This window comes from Mesocricetus auratus, unplaced genomic scaffold (genome assembly GCF_017639785.1).
Source record: "Mesocricetus auratus isolate SY011 unplaced genomic scaffold, BCM_Maur_2.0 Super-Scaffold_6723, whole genome shotgun sequence".
NCBI lineage: Eukaryota > Metazoa > Chordata > Mammalia > Rodentia > Cricetidae > Mesocricetus > Mesocricetus auratus.
Genome location: NW_024429183.1, coordinates 2,180,319 through 2,206,873, shown reverse-complemented (window position 1 = coordinate 2,206,873; position 26,555 = coordinate 2,180,319). Strand labels below are relative to the sequence as shown.

General features: G+C 49.8%; 1 long non-coding RNA gene across 2 annotated transcripts in view; it reads left to right on the top strand.

Annotated features, from left to right (window-relative positions):
- The first annotated feature begins 19,016 nt into the window (after positions 1-19,016).
- The window catches only part of LOC121136616, a 33,856-nt gene continuing 26,317 nt past the window's right edge, over positions 19,017-26,555 (top strand). For both annotated transcript variants that reach the window (XR_005873659.1, XR_005873658.1), the window contains exon 1: positions 19,017-19,153. This is a non-coding gene — a long non-coding RNA (uncharacterized LOC121136616). The remainder of the gene's footprint in view (positions 19,154-26,555) is intronic.

Below are 26,555 nucleotides of genomic sequence, written 5' to 3'. Positions count from 1 at the left end.
TTTGGTGTCACAAAGCATGTCACAGCATTATGGCTGACAGCAGGCATTTTTCTTGGATGCTCTTTTCACTCCAAGTTGTGGTCTTTAAAAAATACCATTTATATTATTATTTGGCAGGGGGGCACATGTCACGGCACATGTGGAGGTGGAAAGACATCTCTGTGGAGTCAGCTCTCATTCCACGTTTATGTGGGTTTCAGGGATCAAACCAGGGTCACAAGGCTTGAATGGTAAGCACCTTTACCCACTGAACTCTGTCATCGGCCTTCTCTGTTCTTAAGAAACAGCCTCCAGTTAGGCAGTGGTGGTGCACACGCCTTTAATCCCAGCACTCAGGAGGTAGAGGCAGGCAGATCTTTGTGAGTTTGGGGCCAGCCTAGTCTACAGAACTTGTTGTTCTAGGACAGCCAAGGTTACAGAAAGAAACCCTGTCTCAAAAAACAAAGAAAACCAAAAGAAATAGTCTCTTGAGTTATAATCATGGAATGGTTATAACTTCTTCTAGGACTGGAATGCTTCCAGATTTGAATCCTAAAGCTGTCACTGACAGTTGTATGGCTTTGGGGAAATGACTCCATGTTCCACCCTACAAAATAGAAGCTACCAGCACCCCTACTCTGATGGAAGCTTCAATGGGATAGTCTTTACAGAGAAGGGAGAGCTGGTGTGTGGAAAGGAGGAAAGACCAGGTGTGCTTGTTCTAGTGGTCTAATTATGAAATCAGAAGCAGAAAACCACTAAGAGAATCAAAGATAACCATAAGATCTGAAGAAAGCTGGGCACAGTGGCCGCACCTGTAATCCTGGTTCTCAGAGACAGAGGCAGGAAGACCAGTAGTTCCCAGATGTCTAGCTCTGGCCTGCACCCACATGTATGACCATGTCCACATTGACATGTACACACACCACACATAGACCAAAGACAGCTTGCTGAGTATTGAAAAAAGCTAGCATGTGTGTCCAGAGGTAAACTGTACTTACTTATGCAACAACACATGTATGGCTTGTGCACAGGCGCACTCCCACAGCAAGGAAGGCCAGGCTGACCTCAAACTCACAGAGATCCTCCTGCCTCTGCCTCTCGAGTGCTGGCATGAAAAGCGTGTGCCACCACTGCCCAGTGAGACAGGGTCTCTTGCTGAACGTAGACTTCATCAAAATCAGTTGCCTAGAATGTCTGGCCAGTGAGCCCCAGGGATCCTCCTTTCTCTTCCCTGCAGTTGGGATTACAAGCATGAACCACCACCAAGATTGGCTTTCTCCATGAACACTATGGATTTGAACTCTGATTCTCATTCTTGTATGGCAGTTTACCAACTGAGCTATCTCCTCAATATGCTACTTTTTGTAAACTTAAAAAATAGACTCAACTCACCTGGGTGTGGTGGCACATAACTCTAAAACCGAGGCACACTCTGGAGGCAAAGGTATGTGGATCTCTGTGAGTCCAAAGCCAGCCTGGGTGTCTTAGGGCTCCTATTGCTATGAAGAGACATCATGACCACGGCACTCTTACAAAGGAAAACATCTCATTGAGGTGGTGGTCTACAGTTTTAGATGTTTACCCATTATCATCATGGCAGCTGAGATAAGGTAGCTTGCAGGCAGCCATGGTGCTGGAGAAGGAGCTGGGAATTCTGTATCTTGATCTGAAGGCAACAGGAAATGGTCTGAGGCACTAGGTATGAGACCTCAAAATTCACCCCACAGTGATGCACTTCCTCCAAGAAAGCCACACCTCCTAATAGTGCCACTCCCTTTGGGGGCCATTTTCTTTCAAACCACCACACGGTCTGAATAAAATAAAATAAAACAAAACAAAATAAAAGCCGGGCGTTGGTGGCGCACGCCTTTAATCCCAGCACTCAGGAGGCAGAGGCAGGCGGATCTCTGTGAGTTTGAGGCCAGCCTGGTCTATAGAGCGAGTTCCAGGACAGCTTCCAAGACAATACAGAGAAACCCTGTCTCGAAAAACCAAAATAAATAAATAAATAAAATCCTACTCTGTCTCAAACCTCCCTCCCTCCCTCTCTTTCTCTCCTCTCCTCCTCCCTCCTTCTCTTCCTCTCTCTCCCTCTCCCCTACCCCCCTTCAGCATCTGCATGGTGATTCATGACCATTTGTAACTTCTGTAACTCCAGTTTCAGAAAATGGGAGCCCTACTCTGGCCTCTGAGGGCACTAGACACACATGTGGTGCACAGACACGCGCGCCAAAAACTAAAATAATCTTTAAAAATTGTATATGCCCAAGCTACCACATCTTACCACAGCATGTACTTCCCAGTTTGATATTCATGGAACAAAGGTGTCCTTGTTATTGGTAGGTTTTTATCTAGAAATAGAGCCTTGCCATATAGTCAAGGGTGAGCTAGAACTCCTGACCCTTTTGACTGCACCCCTAGGGTGCTGGGATTAACAAGTGAGAGACCTCACCCTGCTTCATCATAGTTTTGTAGGGTTTTTTGTTTGTTTGTTTGAGAGTATGTCCCGGGACTCACCATATAACCCAGACTGACCTCAAACCCATCATCCTCCTGCCTTTGTCTGCCAAGTGCTGGTGTCCAACAACACAGCAGGCTCACAGATGTTCTACAGAATGGACCTCAGAAGATACATTCCGTCCCTTTGAAATGGGGGTTACCAACTCAGTGACATGACTAACACGTGACAACATCTAAGGCAGAGATGAGACGAAAGTGCTTCCAGAGGTCACACAGGGCTCCTCAGTGCTTTGCCACACCCACCACAGCCCACTCTACTTTCCAGTGTCCTTCTGATATATATCAGAGGATATATATCTGTATCTACACTGAACTCGCAGAGGTCTGCCTGTCTCTAACTCCCATGTGCTGAGATTAAAGGTGTGCGCTAGCACGCTCAGCTCTTCTGCCAATTTTTTTCTTAATCTAAATTATTTTGTGTAGCTGAGTGCTTGTCCTGAATTTATGTCTGTGAACTATGAGTGTGCCATACCTTTGGAGATCAGAAAAGGTATAAATCCCCTGGGACTGGAGTTACTGACAGTTGTCAGGCACAACGTGGGTGCCCAGTCCTCTGCAAGGGCAACCAGTGCTCTTAATCACTGAGGCATCATTCCAGCTCCATTTTTGGATATTTTCAATGACGCCAACAAGATGTGATCAGAGGATTCCAGGACCTAGCAGTCATGAAGGTGAGGTAGAGAGGTGCCGGACTACAAGCTCTCTGCCTGGTCATGGCCAATCTCCCTCCTTCTTATCTCAGGCCAAGGCAGAGCCCAGTGGGATATGGAGGGCCTGGAGAGAAACAGGTGTCCATGGAAAGGCGGAAGCAGAGCCAGTGCCCAAGCCATAAGCAGAAGCCTGCGATGGCTTTCCCTCTGTTTAGAGTAGAGGGCGGAGGCAGACCATAAGCTCAGCTTCTGGGTGGACAGCTCATGAATGGCTTGCGCCAAGGCACAAGGGAGAGGCCGCCTCCTCTTGTGGAGTTCCGCCTCAGGCCTACATTTCAGGCAGGCTGCTATTTTTAGGGGGCTGGCACCGTGGATAAGTGCTGGGTAGGGAGCAGAGGGGACCTGACATGCAGGGGCTGGGCATGCTGAAGCAGGGTGGGGCAAAGGAAAGGGGGCCGCTGGGCTGCTGAACAATGGGCTTGAGAGCAGGCAGGCGGGAGGGCTGTCACACACGCTGCAATGTTAATCACATCCTGCCTGGCATCACAGCAGCTCTGACACATGTAGCCCCACCCCACTCAGGGAGCACCCTCCTTGCAGACTGCATAGGGTGCTACCTCCCTTGCTGGATCCCTCCAAGGTGGACTTCTTTCATCTGTACTGACTCCACAGGAGGCAGGGCCCCTCCCACTAAGACCTGAAGGCCCAGGGTGCTGCAGGTTCCTTTAACCTTGGCAGTTGTGGGTTGATGAGCAGGAGCCCCTACTGATCTTCCAGCCAGCACTCTGGGGCTGTAATAACAGAAGCAGACCTTGGCTAGCTGGGATAGCGCTAGGACAGTTGCTTCAGGGATTTGAGGGAGCTTATCAACAGAAAGGTGACAACTAGGTCGCAGGAAGGCTGCAGGGGTGTGGCTCTGGGATTGGGGGATGGGGCATGCAGGCCACAGGGGGATTCTTCTTCCTCCAGACTTTTCAGTTTTACAAAGAACTCAGCCAGATCTCTGTGGATGCAGGGCTCTCCTAATGCTAAGGCCACCAAGATCCTCCCTAGAAAGGACCAGGTTCCCATCCCTAGGCACCCTGGTCGGAGCTCCCTCCCGGATCCTGCAATCTCAGACACATTGTTTCTTTGGATCATGAGACTGAGGACCAGCAGAAGGGGGGCCAAGCAGGCATGGGGAGTGTGACTCACTTGTGGCCACCCAGCCAAGAGACTGGCAGGGGGCGGTCTGCAGCCATTCAGCCCCCTCTCAGCTGGCTAGGCTGAACTTACCAGAAGCCAAGTCCCTCCCTCCTCCCGCTGAGCACCCCTCCTTACTGTACATCACCACCCTTCCCTGTGTTTTTCTTCCCTAACTTCCGTTCCCTATGCCCTTTCAGGCTCCTCGGGCCTGGTAAAAAGGGACTCTGGCCTCCTGCCTGGCTTCACAGCTTCTCAGTTGTTTGTGGCTCTTGGATATGTTGTACCACTTTTATCTGCCTCCATGTTCTGGTTTGATCTGTGACAAAAACCATGACCAAAAGCAACTTGGGGAGGAAAGGGTTTATTTAAGCTTACATACGACAATTCATTATCTAAGGAAGTCAAGGCAGGAATTCAACACAGAAGCTTGAAGCAGAATACACAGAGGACTGCTGCTTACTGGTCTCACTGGCTTGCTCAGCTACTTTTTTTTACACATCTCAAGCTTGCCTGCCTAAGGGTGACATCACCCTCAGTGGGATGAACCCTTCTAGATCAATTAGCAATCAAGAATATGCCTCGATGGGTGGTAGTGGCCCACGCCTTTAATCCCAGCACTTGGGAAGCAGAGGCCAGCTGATCTCTGAGTTTTATGACTCACAGATATGCCCACAGGTCAATCTGAGAGAACCAATTCCTCAATCGAGGGTCCCTCTTTCCAGGTATATCAGGCTGACAACCAAGAGAAGCCACCACCCGTGTGTCCTACTGTGTAACACAGGGATGAGACCTCTTTTGTCGGTCACTAGGTGGATGCCAGGCATGGAATGGATGTCAGCCCTTCAGACTTGTTGCTCCTCCCAGGGAGCAAGGCTGGAGGAATGTTCTAGGGTAGAACTGCCCACCCCTGCACCAGGCAACCTCACAGCACCATCCAGGGGCTGTAGATGGATGTTCTTGTCCTCAGGTCAAGAAGGGGATGCTCTGGGTGTTTAAAACCTCATGAACGGCTAGCAAGATGACTCAGCAGGTAAAGGCACTTGCTTTCAAGCTTGACAGTCTAAGTTCAACCCTTGAAACCTACATGTTGAGAGGAAGGAAACAATACCCTCAAGTTTCCCTTTGACCTCCACATGTACACCGTGGCATGTCCGTGTCACTCCCCACATAACACACAAACAAATAAGTGAATAAATTAAACAATAGTAAATGAAACCTGACTAACTAAAACCTTGCATCCATAGGGAGTGGCAGTGCACATCAGGGAGGCATCTGCCAGTTAGGGACAGAGGAAAACTGTCTCATCAAAAGCACCAGAGAGACTAGTCATGGTGGCACATATCTATAATCAGGAGGCTGAGGCAGATGGATCACAAGTTGGAGGCCAGTCTGGACTGCATAATGAGTTTAAGGCCAACCTGGACTACAACAAATCTATCTCCAAAAGAATCCACAAGCAAAGGAAAGATAATAGCACTAGCCAGAGTCCTGGTACCAAGTGGGCACCATCTGGTCTTACTAAGGACTCTTAAATGTCAATGGCAGAAGGCCAGCTATAACTACTAAGCATACGCGTGCGTGCGTGCGTGCGTGCGTGCGTGTGTGTGTGCGTGCGTGCGTGCGTGTGTGCGTGCGTGTGTGCGTGCGTGTGTGTGCGTGTGTGTGCGTGTGTGCGTGTGTGTGCGTGCGTGCGTGTGTGCGTGCGTGTGTGCGTGTGTGTGTGTGCGTGCGTGCGTGTGTGTGCGTGCGTGCGTGCGTGCGTGTGTGCGTGCGTGTGTGTGTGCGTGCGTGCGTGCGTGTGTGCGTGCGTGTGTGTGTGCGTGTGTGTGTGCGTGTGTGTGCGTGTGTGTGTGCGTGTGTGTGCGTGCGTGCGTGTGTGTGTGCGTGCGTGCGTGCGTGTGTGCGTGCGTGTGTGTGTGCGTGTGTGTGCGTGTGTGTGTGTGCGTGCGTGCGTGCGTGCGTGCGTGCGTGCGTGCGTGCGTGCGTGTGTGCGTGCGTGCGTGCGTGCGTGTGTGTGTGTGTGTGTGTGTGTGTGTGTGTGTGTGTAAGGTGGCAGGCAGTCCTACATGTTATAGCAGATTGTATGTTCTGAATTTGGTCTCTAACTTAATGGCTATCCAAATGTCCTTATAAATGTGAATAAGTGTCTTTCAGACCACTCCTCTTGACTTTGTCTCTGGAAAGGTGGAAGTGGCACATAGCTTCTAAGATTGGGTCTTAAAAGGTAACGTGGCTTCTGCCTGATTCTCTTGCTCTCGTGACATGTAGATTTTGGAATCAGTAGCCCTGTGACATGGATGAGTATGAGGGTAGGGTGTGAGTCCACACTAGGTTCTGCAGTGAAAACACAGGAGAGAGTCTAATGAGACTCCCTGGGGCAGCCAGTACCAACTACGGGGCGCACAGGACACCAGCCCAACTTCAGACAGTCCCAGCCTTAAGGGCTGCACCCCGAGATCCCACCCCATGGTGCAGAGCAGAAAGCTCTAGCTAGATGCCCAGGCTGGGTCACAAGTGGTCCCCTGTTACAACGAAGGGTGGGGGCAAAAAGAGTCCATCTTGTCAGGCTTATGAGGAAATGGCCAGGGTGCTCCTTCTGGGGCAGTGGGGATGTCTATTAGGAGAAGGGAGAAGGCATTAGTCAGGGTCCATTATAGCACAAGAAGGCATGTCTGGGACTGCCTAGCATAGGGGAAATTTTACCTACGGGGGGGGGGGGATGCAGTCCAGTGAGAGTTGTGTTTTTTCCCTGCCCTAGCCAGACAGGGTGCTGGTGTCCAGGCTCTGGACTCAGCCTTGAGTTAGGCACTCGATCCACATCCCTGTTTAGTCAGCCTGCTGCCCTCAGAGAACAGGGACAGCCCCCAGAGCGGCATGGAGCAAAAAGGTGTGGGTTCATCCACATTGCTGCTGGAACAAAGGCCAAACTGACAGCAGCTTATAGACAAGAGCAGATTATTTCCTATGAAACAGCCAAAGATTAAGCAATTCTAGCCAATAGGCCTCTCTGGGCTTTGCTTTGTGTTCATCTTCTTTGTCTGCCAACCCTAACATGTGGTTTCTACCCTAAGACCTATGCTGCATGCTTCTGCTCCTACCAACACATCTACATTCCAGCCACGCAAGGGGAAGGGGAAATGAATGTGAACTTTCTTCCTTGTAAAGGATGATGCCTAGAAGGCCCCCTCTTCTGATTACATCCAGCTGGTTAAAACCTTATCACGTGGCCACTTGTAACTGCAAGGGAGGCTGGGGCACGTAGTTTTTAGTGAGTGATCATGTGCCACACTGAAGCTTAAGGGTTCAAATGTTAAAAGAGGTGGGGAGAACGGGCATTAGATAGTAACAGCTGGCACAGCCTGAGGCATTCTGCGCTGGATAATTGGCAAGCTCCGTAGCAAGGGAGGAGATACAGACAGTGCCAATAGACTCAGGTCTAGAGGTGTCATATTGGCTCTCCCTTGGAACAGCCACATTACTTGAGCCTCAGATTCCTTATCCATGAGTCAGGGTGTTGTTAACATTAGATCCCATAGTGCACTTTAACATCTCTAAAGTTAAGATGTGTTTACAAGCAATGACATGTTTAAATGACAGTTTTGGTCACTCTTTAATAATCTATAATAGTGCACCTTGCAAATTAATGGAATCTGATATTCAGTGACCTACAGTGCAGTTGTTTGGAGGGTAACTTCATCAGTGGAGTTCACATCTCCTATGCATTGATAGTTATTAATGCAGAGGCTTGATAACCAGCTCAGTAGTTAAGAGAGATTCCTGCTCGTCGGGCAGTGGTGGTGCATGCCTTTAATCCCAGCACTCGGGAGGCAGAGGCAGGCGGATCTCTGTGAGTTCGAGGCTGGGCTGGACCGATAGCCTCCAAAACAATACAGAGAAACCCTGTCTCGTAAAAAAAAAAAAAAAGAGAGAGATTCCTGCTCTTGCTGTGGACCAGAGTTCAGTTCTTAGCCCCTCCATCTGGTGGTTCTCAACAAATTGTAACTCCAACTCGGGGATTTGATGCCGCCTTTTGGCTTCTGAGGGCACTGCACTTACATGTGCACATGCACAAATAAAAATAAGTCTTTTTCCCCCAAAGACAGGGCTTCTCTGTGTAACAGCCCTGGTTGTCCTGCAGCTTACTCTGTAGACCAGGCTGGCCTCGAACTCAGAGATCTGTCTGCCTCTGTCTCCCGAGTGTTGGGGCTGGGATTAAAGGCGTGGGCCGCCACTGCCAGATGTACTTCCTTGTTTTCCATCATATGGCTTGGGTGAGCTTCCCATGGCTGCCATGACAGATGACCAAGGAGGAACTGAACAAGAATGTGCCTCCTAAAGTGTCTGACTGAGCAGTCTCAAGTCTAAGTGTGGGAAGCTGCACTCCATCTGACAGCTCAGGAAGAACTTGCCTTGGTTTCCCAGCTCCTGGCAGCTCATGAAGTCTTTGGTGTCCCTTAGCTTTTGACAACACCATTCCAGCCTCTGTTTCTGTCTTCACATGGCTTTCCCTATGTGTCCTTCTGACCTCTGCTGCTCTTACAAAGACACCTCTGTCATGTTATGGTGCCCAGATCCAGCCTGACTTTACCCCAGTTAACTTCACCAACAGAGACCCTATTTCAAAGCAAAACAGCACACTGTGGTTACAGATGCCTGCAGATTTTTGGAGGGCCCCGTGCAGCCCTGAGCACTCCCTCTTCTGCAGTGGACCTGGCTCTACTTAGGCGAATCTTCTTTCCCCGTGCTTGCTTTTTTCCCCTCTTCCCCAGCACATCTGCAGGTTCTGCAAGGCGTCTCTAACACCAGCGGTCGTGAACGGTCTGTTCTGCACTGAGGGAAAGGCAGTGCCCAGCCAGCCCTTGTGGGCTGCTGCTCGAGAGCATGCTAGTAGCGGGAGACGAGCCCAGAGAGCATCAGCAGAGCATGTCACGCGGCTGGAACCGCACGAGCACGTGGGGGATCTGTTACCAGACACTTCCTTGGAGCTCTGGTTCTTCTTATTTTATTTTCCTTCCAGTAAAACAACGAAAAAAACATTCCAGTTAAGCATTTAACTTGTCAAGGCACAGAGATTGCCTAAGAAAGACTTTCGGTTTGGGATATCAGCCTCACTCCTCCTGTTTGAAGGGAAAAGGAAATAAAGGGGCTAAACAAGCTGCTGAAGGTCAAGTGTGAAGTTGTCTTACAAGGCAACCAAGGAGACTTCTCTTGAGTGTTCAGAGGCAGGTGTGACAGTGTTCACCTGTCATCCCAGCACTCCGAAGGTGGAGATGGGGACTGTAGGTTCTATGCCAGCCTGGGCAAATAGAGAGACGCTGTTTTAAAAAAGGACATGGGACCAGGCATAGTGGCACATGCCTTTAATCCCAGCACTCAGGAGGCAGAGACAAGTGGATCTCTGTGAGCTCAAGGACCAGAGACTTCGGTTAGCTGTGAGATACACTTTGCACTTCCAAAGAGTGTATGAGCTTCACGATCACCATACACATTGCTCTATTGGAGTCAAGGAAAATGTTTGTTTGTTTTTGTGATCCAGTTTATTTTTTGAAAGCTGGAAGGAATTAAATTACCTGTCTCAACAGCTCCTACAAACACATTGACCCAATGGCATTAAAACTTTTTAAAATGGCATTTATTTAGAGGGGGGAGGGAGAGAGAGGAGGGGGAGTCTCTTACCATGTGGTTCCCAAAGATCAAACTGAAACTCAGATTATCAGGCTTGGTAGCAAGTGCCTTTACCTGCTGAGCTATCTCACTGGCTCCCAAGTGTCTTTTCAAAACTTATGTGTATGACTACTTGGCCTGCATGTAGGTATGTCCATGCAGCACTTATGTGCAGGGCTTCAGAGGCCAAAAATGAGCACCTGATCCTCTGGGACTGGAGTTACAGACAGTTGTAAGTCATCATATATATGGGTGCTGGGAATTGAACCTGGATTCTCTGGAGTAGCAATCAGTGTTCTTAACCACTGAACCATCTCTCTATCCCTTTGTCTAGTGGCTTTTTAAAAAAGATTTATTTATGTATTTATATTTTTGCCTAGCATAGAGTTGTCCATATTTAATCCCAGCACTTAGGAGACAGAGGTAGGTGGATCTCTGTGATTTGAGGCCAGCCTGATCTACACAGTGAGTTCCAGGACAGCAAGGGCTATGTAGAGAGACCCTGCCTCAAACAAACAAACAAAAGATCTATTATTATTACTTTTAATTATGTGTATACATACATATGTGCATGTGAGTACAAATGCCTGCAGAGACCAGAGGTGTGGAATCCCTCTGTAGTTGCAGTTACAGGTGGTTGTGGACCACTCAGTGTGGGTGCTTGGAATTGAACTTGGGTACCCTGGAAGAGCAACAAGTGCTCTTAACCAACGAACCATCTGCCTAACCCTCTTACCCCACCATGATTTTTAAAAATTCTTCAGGATGGGGCTGGAGAGATGGCTCAGAGGTTAAAGGCTAGGCTCACAACCAAAAAGAATTCTTCAGGATGATGCTTTAATATTTTGAAATGAAATTCACAGAAAATATATCTCTGGGATTAAAGAGACGGCTCATCAGTTAAGAGCACCAACTGCTCATCGGGAAGATGCAGGTTCGATTTCCAGCATCCACATGGTAGCTAACAACAATCTGTAACTCCAGTCCCAGGGGACCCAGTGCCCTCTTCTGACCTCCAAGGATACTGTATGTACATGCAGGCAAAATACCCATGAACATAAAAGTAAATATTATTTAAAAAGTAAACACTTCACTTATACACTAAGAAAGATGCAGTGCCCTGTGTGCACCTTAAAGAACAGTTAATAACAATGAAATAACAGGGCTTTACAGAAATATCTAGGTCTGACCTCCTAGACTACATGCAGATGCCTGTGACCCAGCAAACCACCCTGATGTGTCACATGGACCAGAGACCATGGTAGCCTTGCTGCAGAACAAGACTAGAGGGTCAGTAAACTTCCAGACAGAAAAAAGGAACTCCTGTGATCACATGAAGGCACCAACCTAGAACATCCAAGCTGTGTGACAGCTTTGGAAAAGACAAACAAAAAGCCAAATCCTTAGAGAGGAGCTTATGTGTTTATGCATGTATGTCTGTGTACCATATACGTGCCTGATGCCTAAGGAGGTCAGAAGAGGGTATCAGATCCCCTGGGACTGGAGTTAAAGATGGTTGTGAGTGGCCATGTAGGTGTTGGGAATTGAACCCCAGGTCCTCTGGAAGAGCAGCAAGTGCTCTTAACCATTGAGCCGTCTCTCCAGCCCTGGCCTAGTCTTTTTTTCTTTTCTTCTTTTGGGTTTTCAAAACAGGGTTTCTCTGTAGCCCTGGCTGTCCTGGAACTCACTCTGTAGACCAGGCTGGCCTCTACCTCCCAAATGCGCCACAATTGTCAGGCCATCTGGTAATTTGTTTGTTTTGTTTTTTGAGATGGGGTTTCTCTGTGTAACAGCCCCAGCTGTCCTGGAACTCACTTTTTAGACCAGGCTTGCCTCAAACTCACAGAGATCCGCCTGCCTCTGCCTCAGAAGTGCTGGGACTAAAGGCATGTGCCACCAATGCCCATCCATCTGTTTTTTTTTTTTTAGTTCGGCAAATTGAAGCTGTAAGTGAAATCGAGGCAGAACACACATCACACAGGTGATGCAAGGGACCAGGACACTGCCATCTTAGCACCAGCTCCTTCCCCTTGGTATCTACTTTCTGTTTTCCTGCCAAGGGAAACACAGAACTTCTAGGTTGAGTAGCCTTAGGAACCACCACCCTGGAAGGAGAAAAAGGGACTCCTTCAGGAATCTCCACCCCATTTTACAGAGAAACATTCAGACTTTACTGTGAATCAGATGGGCCAATCTTCATGCCAGCTCTCCAATTGGACGGCTATGTGCCCATGAGTAAGTCATTCAGGCTCTGGACATCTGCAGACTTGGATCTGGGCCCTCACTCCATGTGTCACTGTGCACCGTGACCTCTCTGACTCCAGTTTTCTCTCCTATCACAGATGGTTGTGGGATAGAGACAGCATTTGTGAGTGCCTGGCATTCGGAAGAGTTTTCAGCTTCTCGTATGCTTGAAGCAATCCCTCAATTCCTCAGTCATTCCTAGCCAGGATGTCCTACTCCCTCAGTTCAGAAGACAGTGACTTGGCCAGGGCTGCAGTAGCTTGCTGGTAGGGTTCCTGAGAGCCAACTGCATCCATCCAACTCTCTGTTTGCCGGTCCACACTAGGAGCCTGGAACCAACCAATATATCCAAAGGACCACAGATCTTCAATCACAGCTCACATCAACCTGCCCACTCCAGAAAATCAGGTGTTCAGTGCATTTAAGCACACCACAACTTTTAGTTTTTCTGTCAAGCTGCCCAGAGCCTGAGAGGGTCAGGTGGGACAATCCAGATTAAGCCACATTGAGCCTGCTGCCTCAGGCTCTACCACACTTCAGCTAGCCAGGCTGGCTTCCTCATCCAGTATCTGAGAGCTGTGTGTTTGCTGACCCCTCCTTCTCAACAGAACCTAAGGGAGTCCACATGGTGCAGGGAATGCTGGGGGAACTTGCATCCTAGTGGATGCAGAGAAAGAGACACCTCCTCTTCTCGGACATTCATGTGTATGCGTATGTGGCAGTTATTATGCCACCATGTGGAGAAGAATGTGGGCTAACAGCGGTATCAATGCCCTAATGAGCCTATTCTGGCCTGGGACAGCCTGTGTCTGGGCTGCTTCTGAAATCCAGTAAAGAGTCTCTGCTAGTATAGTAAGCCATTTTTGTATGGATATGGTTTTGTTTGTTGGAGGCAGTTACATATAAGCCTACAGTAGCCTCAAACCAACTATGCAACTGAGGATGACCGTGAGCTTCTGATCCTCCTGCTGCTACCTCCTGTGTGCCTGGATTACAGTCATATACCACCATGTCCTGTTTATGAGTGCTGGGGGTGGTCCATGGCTACATGCTCAGATCATTTCTGAACAAACTGACCTGTTATTTGTAGCTCTGAGGGTACAGACAATAAAGTCAATTTGAGGAGAGGGGAAGAAGAGAGGGATTCCAAGGGAGTAGTGGGAGGCACAGAAGTAGAAAGCAGAAGGTGAGGGCGGACTGTTCCTCAGCAGACAGTGGCAGAGGAATGGGGAGACACTCACAAGTAGAGCCTGCCCAAATCCCCTGATAAAGCAAGCAAGCCTGATAGGACTGAACTAGGATCCTTGAATACAGGTGACAGTGTATGAGTGGGATGAATATGAAGTCACTGGCAGTGGGACCAGGATCTAACTATAATGCATAAACTGACTTTGTGGAGCCCATTCTCTATGGAGAGATACCTTGCTCAGCCTAGACATGAGGTGGGGGAGCCTTAGTCCTGCCTCAGTGAGGTGATGGAACGGACTTAGTTGACATCCTAGGGAAGGTGTTACCTTCTCTGAGGAGCAGATGGGAGGTGAGATGGGGGGAAGGAGAGGAGAGCCTGAGGAGAGAAGGGAGGAGTAACTGGGATTGGAATGAAAAAAAAAAAAAGCAAGCAAGCCTGAGAAGCCTACAGTCCTACAGTCAGTAGTGGAGCGGACTGGTAACGTGAAGTCTTCCCACAGGAAGCCCAGAGCCTTCAAGGCTCACAGCTCCTAACAACATACATCTCAGCCACAGATCTTTCCTCCCAGGATCCAGAAAAGAAGGGCCATTCTCAACTTATCCCCTGAGGCCAGTGTTCCCTGATACCAGAGCCTGACAAGATGGTGTAGGGAGGCAGGGTTATCTGCCCAAAGCACTGCCAAAAGAGACACAAAAGAGGACTGGAGAGCTGACTCAGTTGGCAAGGCACTTGCTACGCAAGTGTGAGAATCAGCTATCAGATCCCCAGAAGCACTCTGATGGTGGAGACAGGAGGATCTCCAGCTGCTGCCAGGCCTAGTCAAATCAGTCTCATAAAACAAGGTGGGGAGGGATTGAGGAAGACACCCAACCTTGACCTCTGCCCTACACACACACACACACACACACACACACACACACACACCTTAAAAACTTGATTGTGGGGCTAGAGAGATGGCTCTGTGGTTAAGAGCACTGACTACTCTTCCAGAGGACCCAGGTCCAATTCCCAGTACCCACATGGCAGCTTGAAACTGTCCCTCCAGTTCAAAGGGACCCACACTCTCATACAAACATAAATTCAGGCAAAACCGTCGATGCGCATGAAATAAAATGCATACATTTAAAAAACCTGATTGTATAGGAGGAAAGCTATTAGAGATTATAAAAGAAATTCACAAGGGTGTGTCCATGTCCAGTGGTTACTAAGCTAGAGCCAGGAGACGAAGATGATTGGAGTAGAGCTGGATGAGTGACCCAATGTACCGCTGCAAGAAGGGAGCTCAAGCCAGGCGTGGCGGTGCAAACCTATCACCCCAACACTTGGGAGGCCGCTTCAGGATTGGTGCGAGTTCAAGGCCAGCCTGGGCTACTGAGGGTGCTCATGGTTTTTGTGTTTTTATTTGTTGCTTTTGTTTTAATGTTGGCAGATTTGCTCTGCTGCTAAAGGTACTCACTGCCAGGCCTGACCATTTGAGTTTGATCCATGGAACCCAAATGGTGGCAGGCCCGGACTGACTCCCACAAGTTGCCTCTGACGTCCACACAAACATTATGGCACACATGCTTACCCATCCACATGTATTACACATACACTAGTAATCCCATTTGTTAAAACAAAAACAAAGTCCCTCTCAGAGCCACATCCCCAGAGTGACATCTACCAAAGGCCAGCACTGGTTCAGGAATGGGGACACTGCATTCCCTGGGCTCTGGTTCAGGAATGGGGACACTGCATGTTCTGGGCTCTGGTTCAGGAATGGGGCCACTGCATGTCCTGGACTCTGGTTTAGGAATGGGGACACTGCATGCCCTGGGTTCTGGTTCAGGAATGGGGACACTGCATGTCCTGGGCTCTGGTTCAGGAATGGGGACACTGCATGCCCTGGACTCTGGTTCAGGAATGGGGACACTGCATGCCCTGGGTTCTGGTTTAGGAATGGGGACACTGCATGCCCTGGACTCTGGTTCAGGAATAGAGGCCACTGCATGCCCTGGGCTCTGGTTCAGGAATAGAGGCCACTGCATGCCCTGGGCTCTGGTTCAGGAATGGGGACACTGCATGTCCTGGGCTCTGGTTCAGGAATGGGGACACTGCATGCCCTGGGTTCTGGTTTAGGAATGGGGACACTGCATGCCCTGGACTCTGGTTCAGGAATAGAGGCCACTGCATGCCCTGGGCTCTGGTTCAGGAATGGGGACACTGCATGTCCTGGGCTCTGGTTCAGGAATGGGGACACTGCATGTCCTGGGCTCTGTTTCAGGAATGGGGACACTGCATGCCTTGGGCTCTGGTTCAGGAATGGGGACACTGCATGCCCTGGGTTCTGGCTGAGTAGAGAGCAGGCTGGAGAGAGTCGGGGAGCCCTTCATGGCTTTACCCCTCTCAGACACTTAGCTGTTCTCTCGCGCCTCCTGAGGTTTCTCATCCTCGGGTGCCGGTCCCGCTCTGGCTCCGGCACGGTGGGAGCCTCAGTGCCGATCCCTCTTCTGCCTCTTGTTGTTTCTCATTTTCAGAAAGCACGGCTCTGATGGAGAGGCCGCTCCTCCCTTGCTCCTCTGCCGTTTTTATTGTGATTGCTGCCAAAGAAACCACTCCAGACCTGGTGACTGGGACATCCCCTCTTAAGACCCATCCTTCAATGCCACATAGAGCCAACTCAGTCAGCCCATCCAGACCCAGCTTTCCAGGCTGGGTTTGTCGGCCTTCAGCAGGGGCAGCTTGCACAGGTTGGTAAGGACCTTCTTGGAGTATTTATGTCTACCTTCACATACATTCCAGAGGAAGAGAAGGAGAGAGCGCCCCCTGGTGTCTTCTGTTACAAGGGCACAAATCTCATCCTGAGGGACCTACCTCATGGCCTCATCTGACCTTTTTGCATCTCAATTCCAAATTTGTATGCACATTTCTATCTAGCACCGGGCATGTGGGCCTAGCAGGGAGTTCTCTAGCCTGGCTGCCTCCCAGCCCGCAAGTTGAATACAGCCTCCTGAACCCCCAGTTGAAACTTGGTACTGGAAGGGGGTTTTCTTGTTTTAGTTTTTGTTGTGATTTTGTTTTGTTATGTTTTTTTTTTTTTCTTGAAGCAGGGCCTCATGTAGCCCAGACTGTCCTCAGACTCATTATGTATCTGAAACCTTGAACTCCTGATCCTTCTGCCTCAGGGATTACAGCTGTGTGCCACCACACTGATTTTTACTTATTGTCTTCATTGTGGGTATGTGTGCATGGTAAGTGAGCATGGGTACATGTGTGCCATGGTGTACATTTTTAGGTTGTTAGGTTTCAAACCAGGGACAGATGGCTAACTGAGGTAACTATTTAGCATACCCAAACGGACCTGGCTGCCAGGTTCTCCCAGCATCCCTCAACCCCTACCCGTTACAGGATATGGCTGGTATATCCCGCCCCCTACCCTAAACTTCTCCAGCCTGGGGGCTGGGCTGCCCTTCCGTATATAATCCAGCCATTTTGGAAGACCAGTCTCTGGGTCTGCTGTGTCTCCCCCTCCTCTTTTCCTGTCCTCCCGTGGTTTGGCTCGGGGTCATGTTCACTCTGGTTGTGCTTTCCATCATAGCTATAATATACCTTCTCCTCCCCCATGCTTAGGAGGAGTCATGTCCTTTTTTATTTCTTCTCTCATTCAGATGTCAGAGGATAACTTTGGAGACTTAGCTGTCTTTCTACCATAGGACCTGAGGATCAAACTCGGGTCATTGGGATGACACAGCAAGTACTGTTACTTACTGAGACATCCGTTGCTGTTTTAAGAAAACATCCCTAGCTGGGCGTTGGTGGTGCACGCCTTTAATCCCAGCACTTGGGAACTCTGTGAGTTCGAGGCCAGCCTGGCCTACCGAGCGAGTTCCAGGACAGGGGTCCAAAACAATACAGATAAACCCTGTCTCAAAGAACCAAAAAAGAAAAAGAAAACATCCCTGATATTTGGGAAACACCAACGGAGGGAAAACCCAGGATTCATAGAGATCCGCCAGCCACAGACACCCCAAAGTTAGAGTCATCTCTGCCGTCTGGGTCTTCTGAGTGCTTGGCTAACAAGACCCCTGTCACCAAGCTGACATCCAAGTGACCCCAGTAGTGTCAGAGTCCCTTCTCAAGACACAAAAACCTTTGAAGTCAAAATCAAGAGCAGTGCCCAGGCTGAGTCTGCTGCTTAAAGAAGGGATGTTTCCTCGGTTAGCAGCCGTGAGTAACTTATGACACTTAACATTTGACCTTATGACACTTGACATTTGACCTTCTCAGGGGTCAGTGTTGATGTAGCCACACTCACCTGCCCAAGCAGAGACAGTAGGTGTTCAGGCCAAACCTTGGTGATTTACCTTCACTTAGTATATGAGAAATATGCAGGTCTTGCCTTATTTTCTTTTACATGTGTGTGGGTGTTTTGTCTGCATGTATGTCTGTATACCACATGTATGTCCTGTGTCCACAGAGCCCAGAAGAGGACATCGGATTCCCTGGAACTGGAGTTACAGACATTTGTGAGTTACTGTGTGTGTACTTGCTGGGAATTGAACTCAGGTTCTCTGGTAGAACAGCCAGTGATCTTTTTTGTTTGTTTGTGTTTGTTTTGTCTTAGACAGGATTTCTCTGTGTAGCCCTGGCTGTCCTGGAACACACTTTATAGACCAGACTGGTCTTGAACTCGCAAGAGATCTGCCTGTCTCTGTCTCCCGAGTGCTGGGATTAAAGGCATGTACCACCACTGCCCAGCTAGACAGGGTTTCTTTATGTACCTTGGCTGTCCTAGACTAGCTTTGTAAATGGACTCATAGAGATCCATCTGTCTCTGCCTTCGAAGTGCTAGGACTAAAGGTGTGAGCCACCGCTGCCTGGCTCAAGAACCAGTGCTTTTAACCACTGAGCCATCTCTCTAATCTCTTGCCTTGTATTTTTATTTATTTACTTATTTATTTTTGAGATGGGGCCAAACTGTGTATTAGAGGATGACCTTGAGCTTCTGATCCCTCTGTCTTGTCCCCCCTCATGCTAGGATATGGTGTGTGCCACCACATCTGTGTGCTGCTGGGGATGGAACCCAGGCCTTTGTGTTTGTTGAGCAAGCACTCTACCTGGAGACCTTCTTTTTCTGCGTTTCCCCAGCTTCTCCTCCCTTTCTCTGAGCCTCCAGCTGTTCCCCCCTTTGCTCTCAGACTCGGCTCTAGGCAGCTCTGCCCTCATCTCCCTGGATCTGATTCCCCAGGTGCCCTTTACAGTCCAGAACATTCCTGAGCTTGCGCTGAGCCACAGGAAGGTCAGCACATTGAGCCTCCAGGTTGGGCTGCAGCACCCATGCACTGCTCCAGGAGGCCGCCACTGATCTGTCAGCTGTATCCCTGAGAACTGACTCTAGCTGCTTCAGGAAGAAAAGGCCCAGCCAGTCAGGGCAGAGCCAGAGCTAATCTCTGAGGCCAAGACCCCACTTCCGCTTCTTCCCTGTGGTGGCAGCGGCCACCAGGAACCTGCCAGCAGAGCCTGCCTCACTCACATCACCCTGGCCCATCGAGAAATTATTTATAGAACCCAACTCCACAGAAACCATTGTCTGCTGTTGCCATGGCAACAGGGAATATGAGAAGCAGCAGGCTCCCAGGAACTGGTGGAGGCCTTGACGATGGTCGATTTCTACCCGGGAGGTCTGAGCTCATAGTCACTGTCAGAGAGGCCTGGAGTGGAACTCCCCCCACACCTCCAGGTACTGAGGGCCTGTTAGTTGTTGGATTTTGTTTAAATCTGTCCATGAAACCATCTAGCACTGAATTAGTCTAGCTAGGCACAGGAAAAACAGGGGGCAGATTCAGCCAGGTGTGGTGGCTCATGCCTGCAATCCCAGCACTCAGGAAGCAGAGGCAGGTAGATCTCTGTGAGTTCCATGCTAGTTTGGTCTACATAGTGAGTTCCAGGCCAGCAAGGGCTACATAGTGAGACCCTGTTTCAGAAAATAAGAAATTAAAAAAGAGGCAAATTAGCCGGGCGGTGGTGGCACACGCCTTTAATCCCAGCACTCGGGAGACAAAGGCAGGCGGATCTCTGTGAGTCCGAGGCCGGGCTGGACCGACAGCCTCCAAAACAATACAGAGAAACCCTGTCTCATAAAAACAAAAACAAAAACAAAAAAGAGGCAAATTTACTTCTCATGGTGGCTTGACATGGACAATGACGAATTGTCAGCAGAGCACCATGCAAACTTCTCAAACAAGAAGGTCACAAGGACATTCAGAAACTGGATGACAATAGCATGGTGGACCAAGATGATTGCTAATTGCTCTCTGCTTCACTAAAAGAGCATCTTCACATGATCAGTCTTACACACTTACCTGTTCTCACCACACATTTGAGGAAGAAAATGAGTAAGCCCCTCCCCCACTTGTCATGAATACCATTCCCTCTGGTAAAGCTATCGGCACTGTGACTTTTCCAGAAGTCCTTGCTCTGTCTTGAGGGTGTGCCTTCACTCTGTGAAGAGATCCCTTGCTTTGTCTCTGATGGCAATGGGACCTGCCCACAGCAGGCAGAGGTCTCAGGTAGCCTGCTCATCTCTAAGACCTTTAGAGCAGTCACCACAGAACAGCATCCAGCCCAAGAGCCTGGATCCAGCCCCTCACCCTGACAAGACAGGAAGACTCCTTAGATAGAGGGCCTGGGAAGATTGGTTCAAATTCACAGGACTTAGTGACCCAGCCATAAAAAGCCTGGGAAGTGACCGCAACAATTGCATCACAGCCTGCTAACAAGGGAGGCTGGAAGCAGAGTACTTAAAACTGCCGTTAGAAGTCAGGGATTCTTTCAGTGAAGGGAATCCATGGTACCTGGCATCTGCATGGCCTCCGTGCTTGGTAAGTAGATGTGTATCTGTGAAGGAGAAAGCCAAGGATAATGATGTAAGCGCAGGATGGTGATGTAAGCACAGGATGATGATGTAAGCGCAGGATGATGATGTAAGCACAGGATGGTGATGTAGGCACAGGATGGTGATATAGCTCAGGATGATGATGTAAGCACAGGATGATGATGTAAGCGCAGGATGGTGATACAGCAGGACAATTGCTCTTGGGTTAGGAGCATCCAGGGTTAAGTGTGCTGCAAATGGACCCTCAAATGCAGAAGTTCAGGACAACACATAGACATCATCTAGGCGCCTTTGAGGGTCCAGAGTCATCCATCTCAGGTCTGCTGTTCAAGGAGGTAGACATAGGAACTATTGGGTTGAGTTTTCACTGCAGGCTTGGCTACTGGAGTGTCTGCTTCCAAGCTCACCAGGCTGTTGGCAAAGTTCTCTTCCTCAGCTGCAGGCTGTAGAGACTGGTTTTGCAGCTGTCTGTCACCTGAGGCTCCTCAGGTGCCTGACCATCCCTGTTCCCTGCTTTGTGACCTTTCCAAAGACTTCCACAGCTTGGCAGGCCCCAAGCTTGCAAACACAGACAGCGATGAAGTCCCAAGTATGCTCATGTGGCTGATTGAAGCATTCTCAATCCTGTTGCCAGTAAGGATGGTGTGACTAACTGTGAGCAGATCAACCCAGCATAAGTCTCCTATGCAATACTGTACCAACACTCAGAGGGCATGATCTGCAGGAATTTTTCTGTTCCTGCTGTGTCACACTGAGCAAGTCCACCACCTTCTCTGGGCCCCAGTGTCCTGCTCTATACAGGTGAGGAGTACAGGTCAGTGAAGCATCACAGTCCCAGCATTCTGCACACACCTAATGTTTTCTCTGAGTTCAGAGGGTGCCTTTAGCTCTGGCTTCACCTAGGAGGCACTGGAAGGATTCTCCATCTCGCTGGGGATGGCTATCGGTTCCCTCAGGCCCAGGCTTTCCTAGGCATCCTGTGGAATCCCATCAACCATTCTGCAGGAGGCTCAGAGAATGAGCGCCTTGCTCCACCCACCCACCCAGAGCCCTGTGTGCGGTCAGCTTCAATTGCATACCCTTCCACAGCAGGCATCATCTCACAAGTGACAGCTGTGCTCCACTGAATTGGAACGTGCTAGCAGACAGGTGTTCCAGGCTAGGAAATGGACTCATGGGACAGAGGCACCAGGTTGGGACAGAGGCACCAGGTTGGGGCTGAGCCTAGATGTTGTCTTTGGTCGTTGTTGTTCATGTAGAAAGGCAGGGTCAGGCCTTGGACCTTGATGGTTCTGCAATGGATTAGGGATGAGGACTCAGAGGAGGAAATGTGACATAAGATGTGACAGAGAGAGAAGGAAGGAACCAGTAAAGGCCAGGAGGGATGGCCTACATGCCCTGCAGGACAGTTTCAAACTAAACAAAGGCATGGAACTTTTGGGGAAAGCCCTGTGATATGCGTGACTCAGGGATGAAGCATGATCTCTCTTTCCAAAACTATTTACTGATTTTGTGTGTGTGCATAAGCCATAGCACACACACTGACGGCAGCTTCCAGGAGTCCGTTCTCTTCCACGATGTGGGTCCTAGGATCAAACCCAGGTCTTAGGCTTGGTGGCAATGCCTTTACCCTCCGAACCAGCTCACCTGCCTGAAAGACTCTTTAACAAGATACAAAGCACAGCTGGTGGGAGAGCTGGGTGTGGTGGCCTGGGCCTGCCATCCCAGCATGCTGGAGGTGAGAGCAGGAGGATCAGGAATTCAAGGACAGCCTTGGCTGTGCAGCAAGTTCAAGGCCAACCTGGACTACATGAGCCCCTGTCTCAAAACAACAAAACCAGACCACGCATAGTGGCACAACCTTTAATCTCAACACCAGGTAGGCAGAGGCAGGCTGATCTCTGTGAGTTTCAGGCCAGTCAGGGCTAAAAAAACAAACAAAAAACTATGCTTTACAGCTTGGGTGTGAAGTGTCTTCCCAGAAGGCTGGTAGGTTGAATCCTTGATGCTCAGCTGGAAGGCTGGAAACTTTAGGTGGCGGGGCCTGTCTAGAGGAAGCAAGTCACTGGGTGATGCCTTTGGGAGTGTATCTCACCCCAGGTCCCTCGGGATTGCTCTCTCTGCTTCTGGTTGGCCAAGAGGTGAGCATCCTCTGCCGCACACTCCCTCTACATTCCAACTCACCTTGGACCAGAATCTTCAAAGCAAAGGATTGTGGTCTGAACTCTGAAACAAAGAGCCCTAAGGAATCTTTCACTCCTAAGTCATTTATGGCAGATGTCTAGTCACAGTGCTGCAGAGCTTATATGGTCTGAGCAATGGAACGCACAGGCATGGGTTAGAAGCTTCCTGAAGTCATTTACAAGGGAAGGAGTGTATCCAGTAAAGAACTAAAAACCTAAGGACACACAAGGGATGGAAAGATGGGTAGAGGGCATGACTTGTCCTCCAAGGACAGGGAACCTCACAGCCGATGACGGTTGTAGGAAAGCGCTCTCATGGATCACAATGGATTCCTCTCTACACCCAACAGACTAGCAAAGAAAGCTTAAGACTACTGGCCACACTGAGGTGTGGCCAGGGGAAGGAATAAAAAGCGGTATCTGATTCTGCCAGAGGGTCACTGCCGTCAGTGTCCAACAGGGGAGAGTTGTCTCCCCCATTGCTGGGGGTCTTTGTGGTGATCCCCTACAATTTTAAACACCCCCTTCTGGAGAGAGGAGAGAGGATCACACGGCTCAGGAAGTAAACAAAACCTACGGGAAATTCCTGAAACACACAAGACTCACGAGGCCCTGCCTAAGCAAGGGTTGTATGTAAGTAGTAACAACTTCTGGGGAGTGGAGTTGCCTGCACGTTGTAGGGAGAGCTACAGGGGTGCAGCTTTCTGTCCTGAGGTGCCATGCTGGAGTGGGCAGTTCAGTGAGGCAGCTGCTGTGAGAGACTCCAGTCAGCACACTGGCTCATTAAGCTGTATGTGTGTGGAGTCTTTCCTTCGGTCTGTGCTCTGCATCTCATCTGACATGAATAGACCTTTGCCGACTTCTCTCCAGGAAAAGCTACACAACCGGCTCACTGAACAGAAACCAATGTCCTGGGACCTGTGTGCATGCTAGTACTAACAGATACTGCTTGCTAACAGGATGAATAAATCTTAGAAGACTCTTGAGACAGTAGATAAACTGAAACTACACAGAGGAACTTCCAAATGTGGCGTGGAGTCAGAAAAACTGAGCAGTGCCTGTCACAGTCCTCTCTACAGGAAGTGTGGGACGATCCCAGAGAAGGGGAGCTGGGTCTTTCCTTCCCTCTTCAGGAGCTCTTGAGTGAGGGTCTCCATACAGTGGAGGCAGGAGATGGTTATGTATGTGTAAGCATACATTCTTGTGTGTGTGTGCGTGTGCGCACGCGTGCCTGTGCTCGCCCGCACACACATGAGCACCCGAGGAGAATGCATATACATGCATCCATCTGTGGGTATCAGCATGTGAGGCAGTGCCTATGAGAATGTGGGTGTGAGCATGCATGTGTGACAGTGTGCGAGTGTACCTGCTGAGCATGGGATCTGGGACTCAGGTATGCACATGTGGCTTCCAAACCAGGTGCCATTGAGCTAGCCTCTAGGCTGGCCCTTCTTTGGGTCCCTCCCTGTCACAGACAGTTGGACCATTCTGTCACCACAGCCTGTGGTACATGAGGGCAGAACCCTCCAGCAGCATTGGAAGGATCATAGGGACTGGGCAACTGAGAGCCTGTCACTCAGGGTAGGCTATGAGCCCTACCTGGGGCAGGCTGCTGCACTACCTAGGATATCCAGCAGGTGGCTCATCCTGGGCAATTTGCAGCAGGCTGTCTGTGGCCTCTATCCCAACTCCTTGGTAATGATGAAGAAACTGAGGCTGGAACTTCTTCTGCCCCTTGTGCATTGGGGAAGGCTCTTGATCTCTGCTGGGGCATGGTAGCCATGATGAGATGAAGCAGCAGGCCTCCTCTCCAAACTGTAGATGCTGAGAGATGAGAGGGTCATACCCTGTGTGGAGTGCCTGACTCCAGACATTGCTCACCCCACACCAGCACAGTGCATCTGTGCTATCCAATGTCCTCCTGGACAGTTGCTGCCATGTGCCTCTCGTTTCTTCCAGCAGATTGGGGAGTCCCTCGGGGCCACCTCCTTTGGGCACAGGCAGCCTGTCCTGGTGGACAGCTTGGGGTGCTATAGGATCAGCTTATGGAGTTCACTCACCTGTATCAGCTTAAGCTGTGTGGCTTTGGTCATGGCTGAATTTCTGAGTCTCTTTTCCTTCACTGCCATGTATGGATCATAACTGTCCCCAACACAGAGGGTCCCAGCAGGACTGACTGGGGGTGTGCCCTCAGAGGCACTGGGGCCTCCACACAGGCACCTGAACATCCTCTCCTGATCTCATTGGAGGATACGGTGGGTTGTGAACATTCATGTTCAGGTCAGTTTCCAGGACCCATGAACAGGAATTTATTTGGAAGTAAGTTATTTACAGTTGTCACCAAGTAAGATAAGGTCACACTGGAGCAGGGTGACCCTAAACATGATGGACATAGGGAAATGCCAGGTTACAGATAAAGCCACGACAGAGGTAGAGATAGGAGTGACATATTTTGTTTTATTTTATTGGGAGGGCGGGGTTGGAGACAGAGTTTCTCTGTATAACAGCTCTAGCTGTCCTGGAACTCACTTTGTAGACCAGACTGACCTCGAACTCACAGATATTCATCTTCCTCTGCCCCCTGAGTGCTGAGATTAAAGGCATGTGACACCACCACCCGGCTGAGAGTGACATGTTTTAAGTGAACCACCAAACACTGCCTCAAAGGTCCTCAGGCCCCTTCTCTGGGCCCCGTGCAATAAGAGCAGGCAGCCAGGATGACTGGAGAGTACAGACATCCCCCTAGCCATGAGGCCCCATAGGAAAGGCTGGAAACAACCTGCTATGGGGTACGTAGCATAAACAATGCTGTTTCCTTTACGTGGAACATCATGGAGTCATCAAAAGTGATGGCTTGACACTGTAAAGTGACTCTTCAGGGACCCAGCAATTTTACTTCCTGGAATTTACCCCAAAGATTTACATGAAGAATGGATAAGGAAATAAGAATGTCAGTTTTCATGACTGTGGGGGAAAAACCCATTGTCACCAGGAAGAGGTGACAACAAAAGGCTGATGAGAGATGCTGCCAGACCTGGGCCAGGGAGCCGAGGTCCTTGGGGAGGATTAGCGCTGCCACCTACAGTGCCTGGGCTGAGGAAGGCCCTGGAATAAACCCCATCTCTCCTGTCTTCTCAGCTTCTCCTGGCCAGGTCCATCTATTAGTCAAGAGGACAGAGGGCTCAGTGGTTTGGGGACAAGTAGGTTACCTAGGGCATGAGGTGGGGAAGACGGGGGAGACATGGGATGTAGGCCAGACAGGGCCTGCAGAGGGCACACTCGGGAGATGGCTGCAGCGCCTAACCACAGACACAGGTGTGTCAAATTCTAAAATGACCTTTGTTTCCTTTTTGAGTCAGGGGTTCATGAGCCCAGGCTGACCTCAAATGTTCTTTGTAGCCCAGGTTGGCCTGAACTCTTCAGCTTCTTGCTTCTACCTCCTGAGTACTGGGATTATAAGTGTGTACCACCATGCACAGTTAAGTGGTGTTGGGTATTGAACCCAGGGCCTTGTTTATGCTAGGTGTGTTATAATTTATTTTAAAATGGTGGGAAGGAGTCATGCCATATAACAGGGCTCACATTGGAGGTTTATTGGAAGAGGAGAGAGAAGGGACAGAAAAAGGGCGGGGGGGGGGCAAGAGAGAGGGGTAGAGACCAGTCCCTGGGGACAAGAGTAACGGGAGAGAGAGGGAGAGGGAGAGGGAGAGGGAAAGAAGGAGAAAGAGAGGGAGAGGGAGGGGAGGGGAAAAGGGAGGGGAGGGGGAGGGGGAGAGTAGGTGGACAAGGCCCATCTTTTGAAAGGGACCGTAGCAAATGTGCACAGGAGTTGTTCTTAGTGGCTGCAGCTGAGGACACACCCTATCAGGACCCTAAGGGCAGGCTGGTACAGATGTCTGAATGCTAACACTCCTCCCTTTTATTTATTATAAAAAAGTGAGGAGCTAGAAAGGGGTAGCAAGTGAGGCGGGAAGATAAGGATGCTGTGTCCTTAAGACTGCTTCTTGCTGACCTGGGGGGGGTGTCACAATCTTTAGAGGACCTGGGAGTGCTGGCCAAGTTCA